The sequence below is a fragment of the Staurois parvus genome, unplaced genomic scaffold, assembly GCF_062004578.1.
Source record: "Staurois parvus isolate SC_StPar_1 unplaced genomic scaffold, SC_StPar_1.0 ptg001014l, whole genome shotgun sequence".
Taxonomy (NCBI): Eukaryota; Metazoa; Chordata; class Amphibia; order Anura; family Ranidae; genus Staurois; species Staurois parvus.
In genome coordinates this window covers 2765858-2781099 of record NW_028318810.1, presented here as the reverse complement: position 1 = coordinate 2781099, position 15242 = coordinate 2765858, and the positions used below count along the sequence as shown (strand labels likewise).

Here is a 15242-nt window from a genome sequence, read left to right as displayed (position 1 = left end):
GTGTCAGTGGGGAGGAATATTGCCCCATCGTTGGTGTCAGTGGGGAGGAATATTGCCCCATCGTTGGTGTCAGTCGAAGGATTAGTGCCCCTTCGTTGGTGCCAGTGGGGTGGATTAGTGCCCCATCGTTGGTGCCAGTGGGGAGGATTAGTGCCCCATCGTTGGTGCCAGTGGGGAGGAATAGTTTCTCATCTTTGGTGTCAGTGGGGAGGAATATTGCCCCATCGTTGGTGTCAGTGGGGAGGAATATTGCCCCATCGTTGGTGTCAGTCGAAGGAATAGTGCCCCTTCGTTGGTGCCAGTGGGGGGGGAATAGCGCCCCATCGTTGGTGCCAGTGGGGGGGGAATTGCGCCCCATCGTTGGTGCCAGTGGGGGGGATTAGTGCCCCATCGTTGGTGCCAGTGGGGGGGATTAGTGCCCCATCGTTGGTGCCAGTGGGGGGGATTAGTGCCCCATCGTTGGTGCCAGTGGGGGGGATTAGTGCCCCATCGTTGGTGCCAGTGGGGGGGATTAGTGCCCCATCGTTGGTGCCAGTGGGGAGGAATAGTGCCCCATCGTTTCCCCATCGTTGGTGTCAGTGGGGAGGAACAGTGCCCCATCGTTGGTGTCAGCGGGGAGGAACGGTGCCCCATCGTTGGTGTCAGCGGGGAGGAAAATTGCCCCATCGTTGGTGTCAGTGGGGAGGAATATTGCCCCATCGTTGGTGTCAGTCGAAGGATTAGTGCCCCTTCGTTGGTGCCAGTGGGGTGGATTAGTGCCCCATCGTTGGTGCCAGTGGGGAGGATTAGTGCCCCATCGTTGGTGCCAGTGGGGAGGAATAGTGCCCCATCGTTTCCCCATCGTTGGTGTCAGTGGGGAGGAATAGTTTCTCATCTTTGGTGTCAGTGGGGAGGAATATTGCCCCATCGTTGGTGTCAGTGGGGAGGAATATTGCCCCATCGTTGGTGTCAGTCGAAGGAATAGTGCCCCTTCGTTGGTGCCAGTGGGGGGGGAATAGCGCCCCATCGTTGGTGCCAGTGGGGGGGGAATAGCGCCCCATCGTTGGTGCCAGTGGGGGGGGAATTGCGCCCCATCGTTGGTGCCAGTGGGGGGGGAATTGCGCCCCATCGTTGGTGCCAGTGGGGGGGGGATTGCGCCCCATCGTTGGTGCCAGTGGGGGGGGAATTGCGCCCCATCGTTGGTGCCAGTGGGGGGGGAATTGCGCCCCATCGTTGGTGCCAGTGGGGGGGAATTGCGCCCCATCGTTGGTGCCAGTGGGGGGGAATTGCGCCCCATCGTTGGTGCCAGTGGGGGGGATTAGTGCCCCATCGTTGGTGCCAGTGGGGGGGATTAGTGCCCCATCGTTGGTGCCAGTGGGGGGGATTAGTGCCCCATCGTTGGTGCCAGTGGGGGGGATTAGTGCCCCATCGTTGGTGCCAGTGGGGGGGATTAGTGCCCCATCGTTGGTGCCAGTGGGGAGGAATAGTGCCCCATCGTTTCCCCATCGTTGGTGTCAGTGGGGAGGAATAGTGCCCCATCGTTGGTGTCAGTGGGGAGGAATAGTGCCCCATCGTTGGTGTCAGCGGGGGGGGGGAATTGCGCCCCATCGTTGGTGTCAGCGGGGGGGGGAATTGCGCCCCATCGTTGGTGTCAGCGGGGGGGGAATTGCGCCCCATCGTTGGTGTCAGCGGGGGGGGGGAATTGCGCCCCATCGTTGGTGTCAGCGGGGGGGGAATTGCGCCCCATCGTTGGTGTCAGCGGGGGGGGAATTGCGCCCCATCGTTGGTGTCAGCGGGGGGGGAATTGCGCCCCATCGTTGGTGTCAGCGGGGGGGGGAATTGCGCCCCATCGTTGGTGTCAGCGGGGGGGGAATTGCGCCCCATCGTTGGTGTCAGCGGGGGGGGAATTGCGCCCCATCGTTGGTGTCAGCGGGGGGGGAATTGCGCCCCATCGTTGGTGTCAGCGGGGGGGGAATTGCGCCCCATCGTTGGTGTCAGCGGGGGGGGAATTGCGCCCCATCGTTGGTGTCAGCGGGGGGGGAATTGCGCCCCATCGTTGGTGTCAGCGGGGGGGGAATTGCGCCCCATCGTTGGTGTCAGCGGGGGGGGAATTGCGCCCCATCGTTGGTGTCAGCGGGGGGGGAATTGCGCCCCATCGTTGGTGTCAGCGGGGGGGGAATTGCGCCCCATCGTTGGTGTCAGCGGGGGGGGAATTGCGCCCCATCGTTGGTGTCAGCGGGGGGGGAATTGCGCCCCATCGTTGGTGTCAGCGGGGGGGGAATTGCGCCCCATCGTTGGTGTCAGCGGGGGGGGAATTGCGCCCCATCGTTGGTGTCAGCGGGGGGGGAATTGCGCCCCATCGTTGGTGTCAGCGGGGGGGGAATTGCGCCCCATCGTTGGTGTCAGCGGGGGGGGAATTGCGCCCCATCGTTGGTGTCAGCGGGGGGGGAATTGCGCCCCATCGTTGGTGTCAGCGGGGGGGGAATTGCGCCCCATCGTTGGTGTCAGCGGGGGGGGAATTGCGCCCCATCGTTGGTGTCAGCGGGGGGGGAATTGCGCCCCATCGTTGGTGTCAGCGGGGGGGGAATTGCGCCCCATCGTTGGTGTCAGCGGGGGGGGAATTGCGCCCCATCGTTGGTGTCAGCGGGGGGGGAATTGCGCCCCATCGTTGGTGTCAGCGGGGGGGGAATTGCGCCCCATCGTTGGTGTCAGCGGGGGGGGAATTGCGCCCCATCGTTGGTGTCAGCGGGGGGGGAATTGCGCCCCATCGTTGGTGTCAGCGGGGGGGGAATTGCGCCCCATCGTTGGTGTCAGCGGGGGGGGAATTGCGCCCCATCGTTGGTGTCAGCGGGGGGGGAATTGCGCCCCATCGTTGGTGTCAGCGGGGGGGGAATTGCGCCCCATCGTTGGTGTCAGCGGGGGGGGAATTGCGCCCCATCGTTGGTGTCAGCGGGGGGGGAATTGCGCCCCATCGTTGGTGTCAGCGGGGGGGGAATTGCGCCCCATCGTTGGTGTCAGCGGGGGGGGAATTGCGCCCCATCGTTGGTGTCAGCGGGGGGGGAATTGCGCCCCATCGTTGGTGTCAGCGGGGGGGGAATTGCGCCCCATCGTTGGTGTCAGCGGGGGGGGAATTGCGCCCCATCGTTGGTGTCAGCGGGGGGGGGAATTGCGCCCCATCGTTGGTGTCAGCGGGGGGGGGAATTGCGCCCCATCGTTGGTGTCAGCGGGGGGGGAATTGCGCCCCATCGTTGGTGTCAGCGGGGGGGGAATTGCGCCCCATCGTTGGTGTCAGCGGGGGGGGAATTGCGCCCCATCGTTGGTGTCAGCGGGGGGGGAATTGCGCCCCATCGTTGGTGTCAGCGGGGGGGGAATTGCGCCCCATCGTTGCAAAGCATTAGTTAACATTACTATAATCATAAAACATCTAAAAATATATAATAATAAAATTTTTTTTTTTTTTGGTTTTTAAATTTTTTTTTTTTTTTTTTTTTTTTTTTTCTCAAAGCATTAATACAATAACTACTTAAAGGCTAAAACAGATAAACATGTAACATATATAATATAAATATTAAAAATAATATATAAAGAATTTAAAAATATATACACTGTACACAGTAACAGTTCCCATTTACATTACCTGCACCCTGAGGAATACAATGACATGCAAGTCTACATCACCATTTTCATCTATTTCATATCCAAACTGGATGTCTTCAATCATGACTTCCTGTATGTCCTCAGGGAGGAGTGGCTGGTCGTCCTGCTGGTTGGGAATAGCAGTCCTGCAGATTGGACAGGTGGCGCTCTCTTCAAGCCATCGGTGGATACAGCTGGTGTGGAACTCGTGAGCGCAGGCCAGGATGGTCGTGTCCTCTCCATCTTCATAACCTGCCAAACAGATGGGACAGAGAATTACCTCCTCCTCGGCGCGCTGCTCCATGGCTGGGGGGTGCTCAGGGGCCCCGGCGCGCTGTTCCATGGCCGGTGGTGGAGGGTGCTCAGGGGCCCGGGCTCGCTCTCTTGGTGAACGGCTGCGGTGGGTGGAGGCCTCCTCCCGTCTCCGATGACGTTGGACCCTGGACCTCGTCCGATGGGCGATCGGAGACCCTCCGTTCACCTGATGTGAAGACCTTCCACGGGATGGGCGTCGTGAAGGTCGTGGCATCGTGATGGTGCTGGATGACCTCAAAGTGGCTAAAAATATAAATATTTCCCACTACTAAAGAATAATATAATGATATCAGCAATAGAAATGCTAATGATCGCAGTCAGTTGCAGGAGAACCGCTCTGACGATCTGTATCGCTCAACAACCAGAAAGGAAGTGAGGTCAGAGGCAGCCTGGAGGCGGAGCTAATCACTCTGCCAATCAGAGCCTGGAGGTGGAGCTAATCACTCTGCCAATCACAGCGTCACTTTTCGGGCCTACATATTTTTACTGAAAACCAAACTAAATCTGCTATTTTATTGATTTTCCCATAGAATGAATCAGTGTTGTGGTGACTTTAGTGGGTTTTCCTAAATTCTGCCTCCAGATGTCACTGTGCCTGTATGTGTTCCATGGCGGTAATACCGCTCCCCGCCATAGGTGTCTCCCTTCCCAATCAGCTCCATTAAACGTTATAGACATGGCTTTCCTTCGGCAGCCATCTTTTGATGTCACAGAGAGTAATAGGAGCCCGAGGAGGGATGGAGGAGACAGACGGGAGCTGAGAGAAACGGGGTCCGGGGTGGGCAAGATGGAGACCGGGGGAGCCCAGGTGAGGAGAAGGCCGGGGGTGGGGAGGAGGAAGAGGCCGAGGGAGTGCTGGATGATGTGGGGGGGATTTTATCTATTGAGAGACAAATAAATGATGGGGGGGGGACATACCTGGAGCTTCGACCCCCCCCAGTGTAACCTCAACTGCCCCCCCCCCAGTTTTACCAAACCTGCCCCCCCCAGTGTTTCTGCCCCCCCTCAGTGTTACCACAACTGCCCCCACCTTCCCCCAGTCTTTCTGCCCCTCTGTTTTACCACAACTTCCCCAATGGCCCCCCACCCAGTTTTTCTGTGCCCCCCCGTATTACAATTTCCCCCCACACTGTTTCTGCCCCCCCAGTGTTTCTACAAGCGCCCCCACCTTCTCCCCGAGTCTTTCTGCCCCCCCCCGTTTTACCACAACTTCCCCAATGCCCCCCCCCAGTGTTTTTGCCCTCCTCCCCAGTGTTACAACTGCCCCCATACCCCCTGTGTTTCTGCCCCCCCCTAGTGTTACAACTGCCCCCATCCTCCCCCCCCCCCCCGTGTTACCACAACTGTCCACATCCCCGACAGTGTTCCCCCCCCCCCCCCCCCCGTTACAACAACTACCCACATCCCCCTTCCTCCCAGTGTTTCTTCCCTCCACCCCAGTGTTTCTGCCCCCCCCCGTGTTACAACAACTTCCCCCATTCCCCCCCCAGTGTCTCTGCCCCCCCCCCCGTGTTACAACAACTTCCCCCATCCCCCCCTAGTCTTTCTGCTCCCTCCGTGTTTCAACAATTTCCCCCATCCTGCCAGTGTTTCTTCCCCCCCCCCCCGTGTTACAACAACTTCTTCCATCCCCCCCCCAGTGTTTCTGCCCCCCCCGTGTTACAACAACTTCCCCCATCCCCCCCCCCCAGTCTTTCTGCTCCCTCCGTGTTTCAACAATTTCCCCCATCCCGCCAGTGTTTCTGCCCCCCCCCCCCCCTGTGTTACAACAACTTCCCCCATTCCCCCCCCAGTTTTTCTGCCCCCCCCCATGTTACAACAACTTCCCCCATTCTCCCCAGTGTATCTGCCCCCCATGTTACCACAACTTCCCCCATCCCCCCCCAGTGTTCCTACAACTGCCCCCATCCCCCCAGTGTATCTGCCCCCCCCATGTTACCACAACTTCCCTCCCCCTTCAGTGTTACCACAACTGCCCCCATCCCCCCAGTGTATCTGCCCCCCCATGTTACCACAACTTCCCCCATCCCCCCCCCCAGTGTTCCTACAACTGCCCCCATCCCCCCAGTGTATCTGCCCCCCCATGTTACCACAACTTCCCCCATCCCCCCCCAGTGATACCACAACTGCCCCCATCCCCCCAGTGTATCTGTCCTCCACCCCAGTGTTTCTGCCCCCCCATGTTACCACAACTTCCCCCATCCCCCCCCCCAGTGTTACCACAACTGCCCCCATCCCCCCAGTGTATCTGTCCTCCACCCCAGTATTTCTGCCCCCCCAGTGTTACTACAACTTCCCCCATCCCCCCCTCCAGTGTTTCTGCCCCCCCCCCCCCCCCATGCCTGCACAGAATACATCTCATTTCTCTCCATGTATTCATTCTATAGTACCCCAGCATTGTGCAGAAACCCCCCCAATAATCCCCCCAGCAGCTGTGCCAGACCCCCCCCCCCATATCAGCCATTCATAAAGGAAATGAATACAGAGCTATAATCCCCCAAATATCACTTCCCCGCCCCTCCCCCACTCTTCATAAAGAGATCCGTGTCATACAATCACTGAGGAATACTGAAAACAAATCTAAATATTAAAAGAAATGAAATAAGTAAAGGAAAGTCATGTTTAGATTTGGATGGAGTGGAGATGATTGGAGCCCCTGTCAGTGTTTATTGCTGTCTGTGCCCCCATTGTTGGGGAGATCCCCCCTCTCTGTTTGTCCTGTTTACCATCATCATCCAAAGTGAATGGGAAAGACGATCCCACATTTTGGGTTGTCCCCAGAAAAGTGATAGAGGGGAAATCTTCCGATGGGGACACTAGTTCTGGTGATCTGGGGGGTCCAGTTTGCATGGATTTCCTCTCACTTCCTGTTATGGACACATGGACGGTGCTGACCAATCAGAAGCAGCCGCCTTGCCCGGACTGTCATCGCTGCAAGGAGAGAATAGATAGTTGTGGGGATTTCAAATCTGCAGACCTGTGAAGCGGCTTTCTCTCCTCTCCTTGCAGCGATGACAGTACGGGCGAGATGGCACAGGGGGGTGGAAATGTTTGATAAACGACGTGTCCAGGGACTAAATCGGGGCCCCAATCTACTTGTCCCTCATGACAATCTACTTGTTTTAAAAGCAAAAGAGACTTTATGGCGACTTAAACGTGTCATATTTTTAACATTGCGCTGTTTATCTCCTCCCCCTCCCCCCCCCTCTCTCCAGCACTGCACCCGGGGACTAGCAAGGAGGAGAGAGACCTTGCAGTGTACTGAGCACCGATTGGCTGCTCGTCAGGAATGGGTGGGTCAGGGCTTATACTTTATCCCTTTGGCTGCCAGAGACGTTTTTGCCATTTTTGCACACATTTAAAAAATCATTTTAAGCCTGAAGATGGCATAACACCCAAATATATATTTCCTGAAAGCAGAGACCCTAGAGAATAAAATAGTGGTAGTTCCAATTTTTTATGTCCCATATTATCGCAAAATTTCAGTAAAAAATACAAGTATGTTAATTTTAGGGCACAAAAAAAGCAATAAATGACCCTATTTTCTGTAAAATCTAAAAGCCGAGGTTGCAGCGAATAAATAGATATCCAACTTGTCATCCTTAAATTTGTGCGCACTTGTGAAATGGCGAGGAGCTTCAGTACCCTGTATTTTCTATAGGTGACACTTTTAAAGCTCCTTTATAGGTCACCAGTTTAGTATTACGGAGGAGGTCTGGTGCTAGAATTATCGCTCTCATTCTGGCGTGCGCGGCGATATGTAACGTATCGCAATCGACGGTTTGATGCGTAGGCGTCCCAGCGTGTGCTTTTACGTTTTGTACGTTTTTGTATGTGTGGGGGTGCCGGCCTTTTTGGGGGGATGGCATGTGCTTGGGTGTAACTTTCATTGTTTATAATTGTAAAAAAAAAGTTTTTTTTTAATCACGGGGACAACTTCCCCTATGTGATGATTTTTGGTGACAGGTTCTCTTCGAGACATCCAAGGTCTAAAAGACTCTGGATGTCTCCCCTCTGTTCCTATGGGGATTGCTCTACAATCTCTCAACGGGGACCCGGAAGTGACATCATAACGTCACTTCCGAGTCAGCACAAGAAGGGGAGGGGACTCGTCCGCTCTTCTCCCTCCCCTCTACCCAACGGGGAGAGCACACGACGGGGGTGCGGAGAGGCTGGCACTGTGCAACGCAGTCAACAGCAGCGCTGCCACCTATTGCCTCACCTGACAGGTGAGCCCTGCTGCTTGCCCGCAGCAGACCTAAAGGTAGAATGAAACTACCTGCCCAGCGCCCGGAACTACATGTCCCGGGCGTCAGGAGATAGGAATCCAACATCCCTGTGGCATCTGATTGGTCAGCACCGTCCATGTGACATCAATAGTCCTCTAGCCTGAACTGTCATTGCTGCAAGGTGAGGAGAGAAATCGGCAGGGATTTCAGATGTCGGCGTCTTTGTCTCCTCTCCTACCGCTGAGAATATGGAGTATCTGCCACCATGGTATACATCCCCACATGCCCACTCTCCGCTGCGGGAAAACTCCCTTCACCGCTCCTGTCCAGTGGGGAAACCGCATTTGTTTTGGACAGAAATTGCATTCCTGTTCACATTGCATGCTGGTCTTTGTGGTGCAATTTGTGTTCATACATTTTGTATTGACGCACATCGCACCACAAAGTATCGGCAATCGGTATCGGCGAGTACTTGACCGAAAGTATCGGTACTGGCCGATCAGAAAATGGTATCGGTGCATCCCTGCTTTCTAACCTGCATGCTGGCTTCAAGTTGGTGTTTCAAAGTATGGATTCTAGAGACAGCCAGGCAAATAGCATTTTCAGAGTGTTCCATAATGATCTCCATATTGTTTCATGCATTCGTTTCCTTCAAAGTCTACCTGTCATGAGAAGTATGGGTCTGCTTTTGTGGCCATTGTTGGTCTTCTGAAAATGCTATGTGCCTGGTAGTTTGGCTTCAATGCCTGGAACAAGCATGCTGTGAATGTCAGAAAACTGTTAGAATTCCTCATCTCTGTACTTGTGAAGGATGATCCAAAGTATCATGGCGGGTACTACAATTCTCAGAAGAAAGGGTCACCTCGATATGTTCCTCAGGGTTTCCTTTGAAGCTGAAGTCTTTCCATCCCCATCAACATGCTGATGAGTTTTAAAAGGAAACTTTCTGTTTTCACTATATAGCTTGTTTAGACATCACTGGGTCTCTGTGCTTCCCTATGCAATGGCTGGTGAGAGGTGCTAGTGGGATGCTGGCCTTCTGAAATGATCACAGCACCCTGCCTCAGTACTCCTCTCATAGGTCCTCAGTTCTGATACAAGCAGTGGGCTGACTCTTAGGACGATTTGTGCAAAAATCAAAATGCTTTGATGGTTGGATGTCCGTCTCTCAGCAGTGGCACTCTCGGCAGGCTTGGTTGGCACACAAATCACTCCAGGTAATGCACACATGTGATGCCGAATCTTCATGATTGAAAGTGAAATCCAATGAATGAAAAGGGTGGACCAGGGACAGGAAGGCCGGGGAGGAAAGAATAGATGCTTGACGTCCTCCAGCAAGGAAATAAGGTGGGCTCTGACTTGTGATGCACACTGTGAGAAGCTCAGTGTGCAGTGAAATCATGCCATGTCAGTAGAGCAGAGAAGTCTGTACAACTGTGTAAGACTGAAGGGAAGCTGAAGTTCAGATCTTCAAGATTTATGTGCTCAGCTTTGATCTAGCTAGTGTCCATTAAACTCCAGAAGATCAGAAAAGAAGTCTTATCAGGTTACCTCGTATTTGTACTTTCAGTGAACCGCTTTCCTGCCGCCCTATAGAAGATATACTGCTACAGGGCGGCAGGGGTGCGCAAAATCACCTGTATATATACGTCATTTTGCATTTCTGAGCCGTGCACGCCCCTACCCGTGCAGCTATTCGCAGCCTTAGCTGTCAGTCACCGGGTCCCGGTGATTGAGGAGCATTACTGACGGAGGGAGAGAACTGTATGTAAACAATACAGTGCTCTCCCCTGTCAGCTACTGCACAATGCTTTGCATGGCTTACACAGCACACAGTTAACCCTTTGATCGCCCCACATGCTAACCCCTTCCTGACCAGTGCCATTAGTACAGTGTCAGCGCTTTTTATTAGCACTGATCAGTGTATTGGTGTCACTGGGGATGTCAGTGACATCAAGTCAGTTCCCCCCAGTGTCAGAATGCCCGCCGCAGTCATGCTATAAGTTGCTGATCGCCGCCATTACTATTAAAAATAAATCTTGCCCATTGGAGGACAGGCAGGCTGTGCTCCCACCACAGCCAGAATCTGCTTGCTTGTACATCCCGTATGGGCAAGCAGATACTTACTGACAGGAAGGCTCAATGAACTACCATGGTGCTGTGGACTGGCGTGATAGTTGGTTGAAAACCACAAACTGACAACTGGAAAGGCTGCTGGGACTTGTAGTTTTCCCATTCACAGAATACTGTGAATGAGTGACGCTGCCGGAGCCCCGCATAGCAGTTTTTATTTTACATTTTGACAGCTAGCAGGGGGGAGAAGATCCCCCATTAGCAGATACAACGGTGATGGGGGGGGGGGGGGTGCAGGGGCTGGTGTGATTGTAACCCTGAATATGGGTGTAACGTTACAAAAGGTGACTGTATCCTTTAAAGGATGAGTTCACCTTTTAAAAAACAATAATTATTGCACTTTTTTTTTTTTGCAGGTAAAATAAATGTGCATTTCTTATTTCTGTCTGCAGGAGCCCGTAGACCATTGTGCCAGCGCCATGCGGGTCTCCTGCAGATCTGTTAGTATATCTTCTTACACGTAAAGGGATGTACGAGCCAACAGATATACTGACAGGAAAAATGAATGAACTACCACGGCACTTCACAGCACAGTAGTAGTTTATTGAGGACTAAAGCTGACAGCCGCTAAGGCTCTTGGGACTTGTAGTCTCTCATCCACAGGTGACTGTGTGGGCGGAGCCCTACACGGCCACGGTTTTAAAAATTTGACAGCGAGAGGGGAGAAGATCCCCCACAGGGCCCAGTCTGATCATAACAACATATTACATTTTACACCCTGAGTTTGGGTTTAACGTTACGAAAGGTGAACTTGTCCTTTGACGGCTGCCGACATTTTTACAGGATCTTGCTAGCTGAAAGATCCTGCATAAAAAGGATCCATACTGCATCTCTGCTCATATGGCCTGATCCATATAGGTTTGTGGGAGGTGAAATGTACGGGCAGCTTTATGGGCTCTCACATTTTTAAAAAATATTTCTCTGCCCTGAATGAGTCATTTAAAATGACGCCCCATGGACTAGAATGCAGCATTTATGTGCTCGTCTACTGCTTATATATAATTATTACATTGAATGATGCAAGTGCCTACACTTTGACTTGATATTTGACTCTTAAAATCCCTGTACAGCAGAGTTCAGATTTGACCAGAGAGAAGCCGCAGAACAAGAAGTGAATCAGTTCTGCTGCAATACTCGTGTAAGGGGCATGCGGTTAGGAGGAGAGAGCAGAGTGACGGGTGTGAGCTCATCAGTCTACTGCTTCTTTCACTATCCATTCAGACTGAGGGAGGAGCAAGAACTGTAAGTTACTGCAGCAGATTAAAATCAGGTCTACTGCCCTGCTAGACAGAGCTGTGCAGTGTGACAGAGCTTTGAAATTCTCAGAACTGGACAGACAGAAATAAATAATCTTTTGGCAGGTAAAATGTCTCTGTTCTATGTATTCCAGATTGTTTTTCAGCAGTTCATCTTCAGGTTGTACTTTTCTGCCTGGAGCCACTCTGGTTGAACAAAAACAATGTAGAAATGAAAGGATCTAAGCACCTTTCGGAGCATGTCACCCATATTTGGGGTGTAACACTTACCATGCTCCTATTCCCCAACCTCCCGCCACCAGCGCTCCTCTCCATGACAGTGGGCTTCTTCCCTCACCCGCTGTCACAATTTAAAAACAGTGTGGCCCTTCAGGGCTCCACCCACATGTCCACGTCATTCATTCAGTTTCCTTGAATGAACGGACTACAAGTATTGTCAGCCATTGTGGCTGACAGGTTGTAGTTCTCAATGAGCTGCGAGGACACTGATGAGCACTCTTGTAGTTCATTGATTCTTCCTGCAGTGTAGGAACTTTCTGACATATGGGAGTACGGGCAGACAGCTTATTGTGGGTCTGCAGGATCCGGGCATTGCACCCACAATCTGCTGATCACAGGTGCAATACTTTACAGAATGTAATGTACAAAAATAGTAAATGCACATTTTTGTTGGCTGCAAAAAAAAAAAACGTGCATTTTTAATTTTTTATTTTTTTTTTACAAAAGGTGAGCTTATCCTTTAACCACTTGGTAACCGTGATATAGCCAAATGACGGCTACAGCGCGGTTACCTAATTCTGGGAGGGTGTCTTATGACGTCCTCCCAGAATGTGCCCCCCGCGCACCATCAGGGGCACGCACCCGGCGATCTCCGTGATCGCTGTGTCCTACGGAGACAGCTGATCACATGATGAGGTAAAAGGCCAATCACAGCAGCCTTTTCCCACATGATCAGCTGCGTCCAATGACACAACAGTTCACTGTGTAAATACAGTTGTCTGTTATCGGCAGCATTTTCCTCACACTGTCACAGCGTGCAGAAAGTACTGCCGATAACTGGCAGCTGTCACAGAGGAGATCGGCAATGATCATCAGGGCACTGATGATCAGTGCCCTTCAGTACCACCCAGCAGGGCCCCCATCAGTACCGTCCATCAATGCCACCCATTCAGCTTCGGCAGTCAGGGCTGGTTGTCCGTGTCGCCCATCAGCGCCGCCTATCAGTGCCCATCATTGCTGCATATGTTGCTCTTCTTTTGTTTATAGTGCCAAAAATAAAACACCCAACTGCGATTAAATACCACAAAAAAAAATCTCTGTGTGTGAAAAATATTATAAAAATGTCATATGTGTACAATGTTGCATGACTGTGCAATTGTCATTCAATGTGAGACAGCGCTGAAAATTGGCCGGGGCACAAAGGGGGTATAAGTGCCCGGTAGATAGGTGGTTAAACTTGCAGGTTTCTGAGTGTAGACTTCAATCCTCCTTTAAATTGTAATGTAAAATAAATGCACCCTAAAGACAACGGAAATATGAGAGCTGCTCATAAGAAGTCAAGTGTTCAGAATTACAAATCAAACTGATTGTATTCCTGTCCATGGTAGAATATGTGGGCAGTGCTGGGGTTGATGCTCTTCCAAATAACTGATATGTTTATTTTTGTTGTCAAAGTGCAAACTGAATGACTGTAAAGAGAAAGTTCTCTGGAGCAATTGTCGTCCCCAAGAATCTGTCCAAGGGAACGTCTGACTTGCTGGTGCTGTTCACGCTGGACCACAACTAGGATGTGTTCAAGGTAAGTTTGTTGATGTGTTTGGATCGTGGCGTACCGGTGTCCTGACTGCAAGTGTTTTGGGTTTGTTCTGTGACTCAGTAGCAAGTGCAGTAACCACCCCAACAAAATGTTATTGAATGACAGATTCTTGGATTAGAATCAACTTCCATTTTACTCTTGGCTGAAAATAATCAGTGGCTGTAGGGCCAGTTATCGGTGGGGGGTGGGGAAATACCAGTGTCAGTGTTAAACCGCTGCAAAAGGATTGTGGTGCATAATTCCAATGGGTTACATTTAGGAAGGCTTAATTGGGAGAATCCTGTCATTAAGTGTTCTTGCATGGCAACCACTTACTGTTATCTCACATATATATTCCTATTATTATTGCCAAATTTACCACCCTAACTCCTCCCGCAGTTTTTACACTACATAGACAGTAATATACCGAAACGTGCGGATTGTTCCCGATTGGTGTGCTATTACTTTGTGGAACGTTTCGCCGAATGGTTCACGAAATATCAGCGTTTTTGTGGTGAAATTGGTCCCATAGGAATGAATGGCGGAATGTTGAAAACTAGAGTGGGAGCTGACAAAAGCTAGAGTGTGAGCTGAAAAATCAGGACATGATTTGTAAACTGCCATCACTCCCTCATTTTCAAGCCCACCTACACAAATCTTATATCAAAACGTTCAGCTATCCCTGCTGCCACTAAAAATGTCCACGGCTAGGCCATAGTCCTGATAGTCTTCACAATATGACCATTTGTTTGCAACTCACGCCGCCCATTGACATTCATTGAAACTGCACTCTAGCCACCTCAAATTTGAAGGGCAATTTCTAAACTGCGACTGTGCCTTCATTTTTAATATTTCAGAGACATACTATGCAACAAAATGTAGGGCTGGGTCTTGTGATTCTCACAATATAAAGCTCTTCAGATTTATCATTTTTAAACTACAATCTTTTGAAGAGGCCAAGCGCCAGTGAAGTGAGCAAGTTGGAGCAGTTTTTTAACCGCTCTTCTCTGGCCTTGCTGTAGAGTGAGTTGCCATAGGAACCCACTCCACCCAGTTACACCGCCCACTCCAGTTATAGACTACTGGTGGAGGCAAGAACACTTCACACAATTTCCCCAGAAATTGTAGCTTTTCTAGTTATAAGCTGGTGTTCTGTCATACAATGGACTAGATATATGATATTCCTACTGTTATATTTGTGTTTTATCCTAGACCTTCGGTTATATTATTACACTGAGGATCTCAGGGGTGGAGAGGCTATTTATTAGGAAAAAGTGGATCAGGTGTTTCCTGGTAGGAGGAGCCTATCTCTCATGTGAAGCTGTCCTAGAAGATTCCTGGAAATAGTTAACAGGTAAATAACTGTGTTTTTTTCTCTTTGTGAATGAGCCCTAATTTGGTCTAAGCTGCAGATGAGTATGATCTATTATAGGGCAAGTGCTGATGTAATTGTTAGGCTACTTTCACACCAGCATTCCAATCAGGTCCACTTGTCAGTTTTTCAGGCAGACCTGGTTGGAAGGTCCATGGAGCCCTATGGACAGGCAGATGTAATTGGGCTTGTGTCTCTTTACATCCACCTACCGCCATCCAGGTCCAGAAAGCAAAAAAACAGAAAAGAAATGCATAATTTTTCATTTTTGTTGACTGGATGGGAGGTACAGGAGAGCCCATTTACACCTGGCCACCCATAGAGCTGACGGGTCTGCCTGTGTCCACAGAAACTGTAAGGGCACGGATGTGACCGGTCACACACTGAAACATTATTACTCCTGCAGGTCACAAAAATAGTAATGCTAAGGCTCCTTTCACACAGAGGAAAGTCCACTGCGATCTGTGAGCAGATACCCTGCTGATCGGAGCCAAACGGTTTGAAAGGTGCCTTATTAGGGGTGTTTA

The 15242-nt window shown here is 51.3% G+C and overlaps 1 long non-coding RNA gene across 2 annotated transcripts in view; it reads left to right on the top strand.

The window, feature by feature from the left end:
* Nucleotides 1–3652: 3652 nt before the first annotated feature.
* LOC149441204 (uncharacterized) overlaps nt 3653–15242 on the top strand; it is a 32402-nt gene continuing 20812 nt past the window's right edge. Inside the window, exons 1-3 of one of the 2 annotated variants that reach the window (XR_016307425.1) lie at nt 3653–4738; nt 13223–13346; nt 14556–14697. This is a non-coding gene — a long non-coding RNA (uncharacterized LOC149441204). Of the gene's footprint in view, nt 4739–6851; nt 9377–13222; nt 13347–14555; nt 14698–15242 lie in introns of those variants that run through there. The other variant, XR_016307426.1, reaches the window with a different exon arrangement.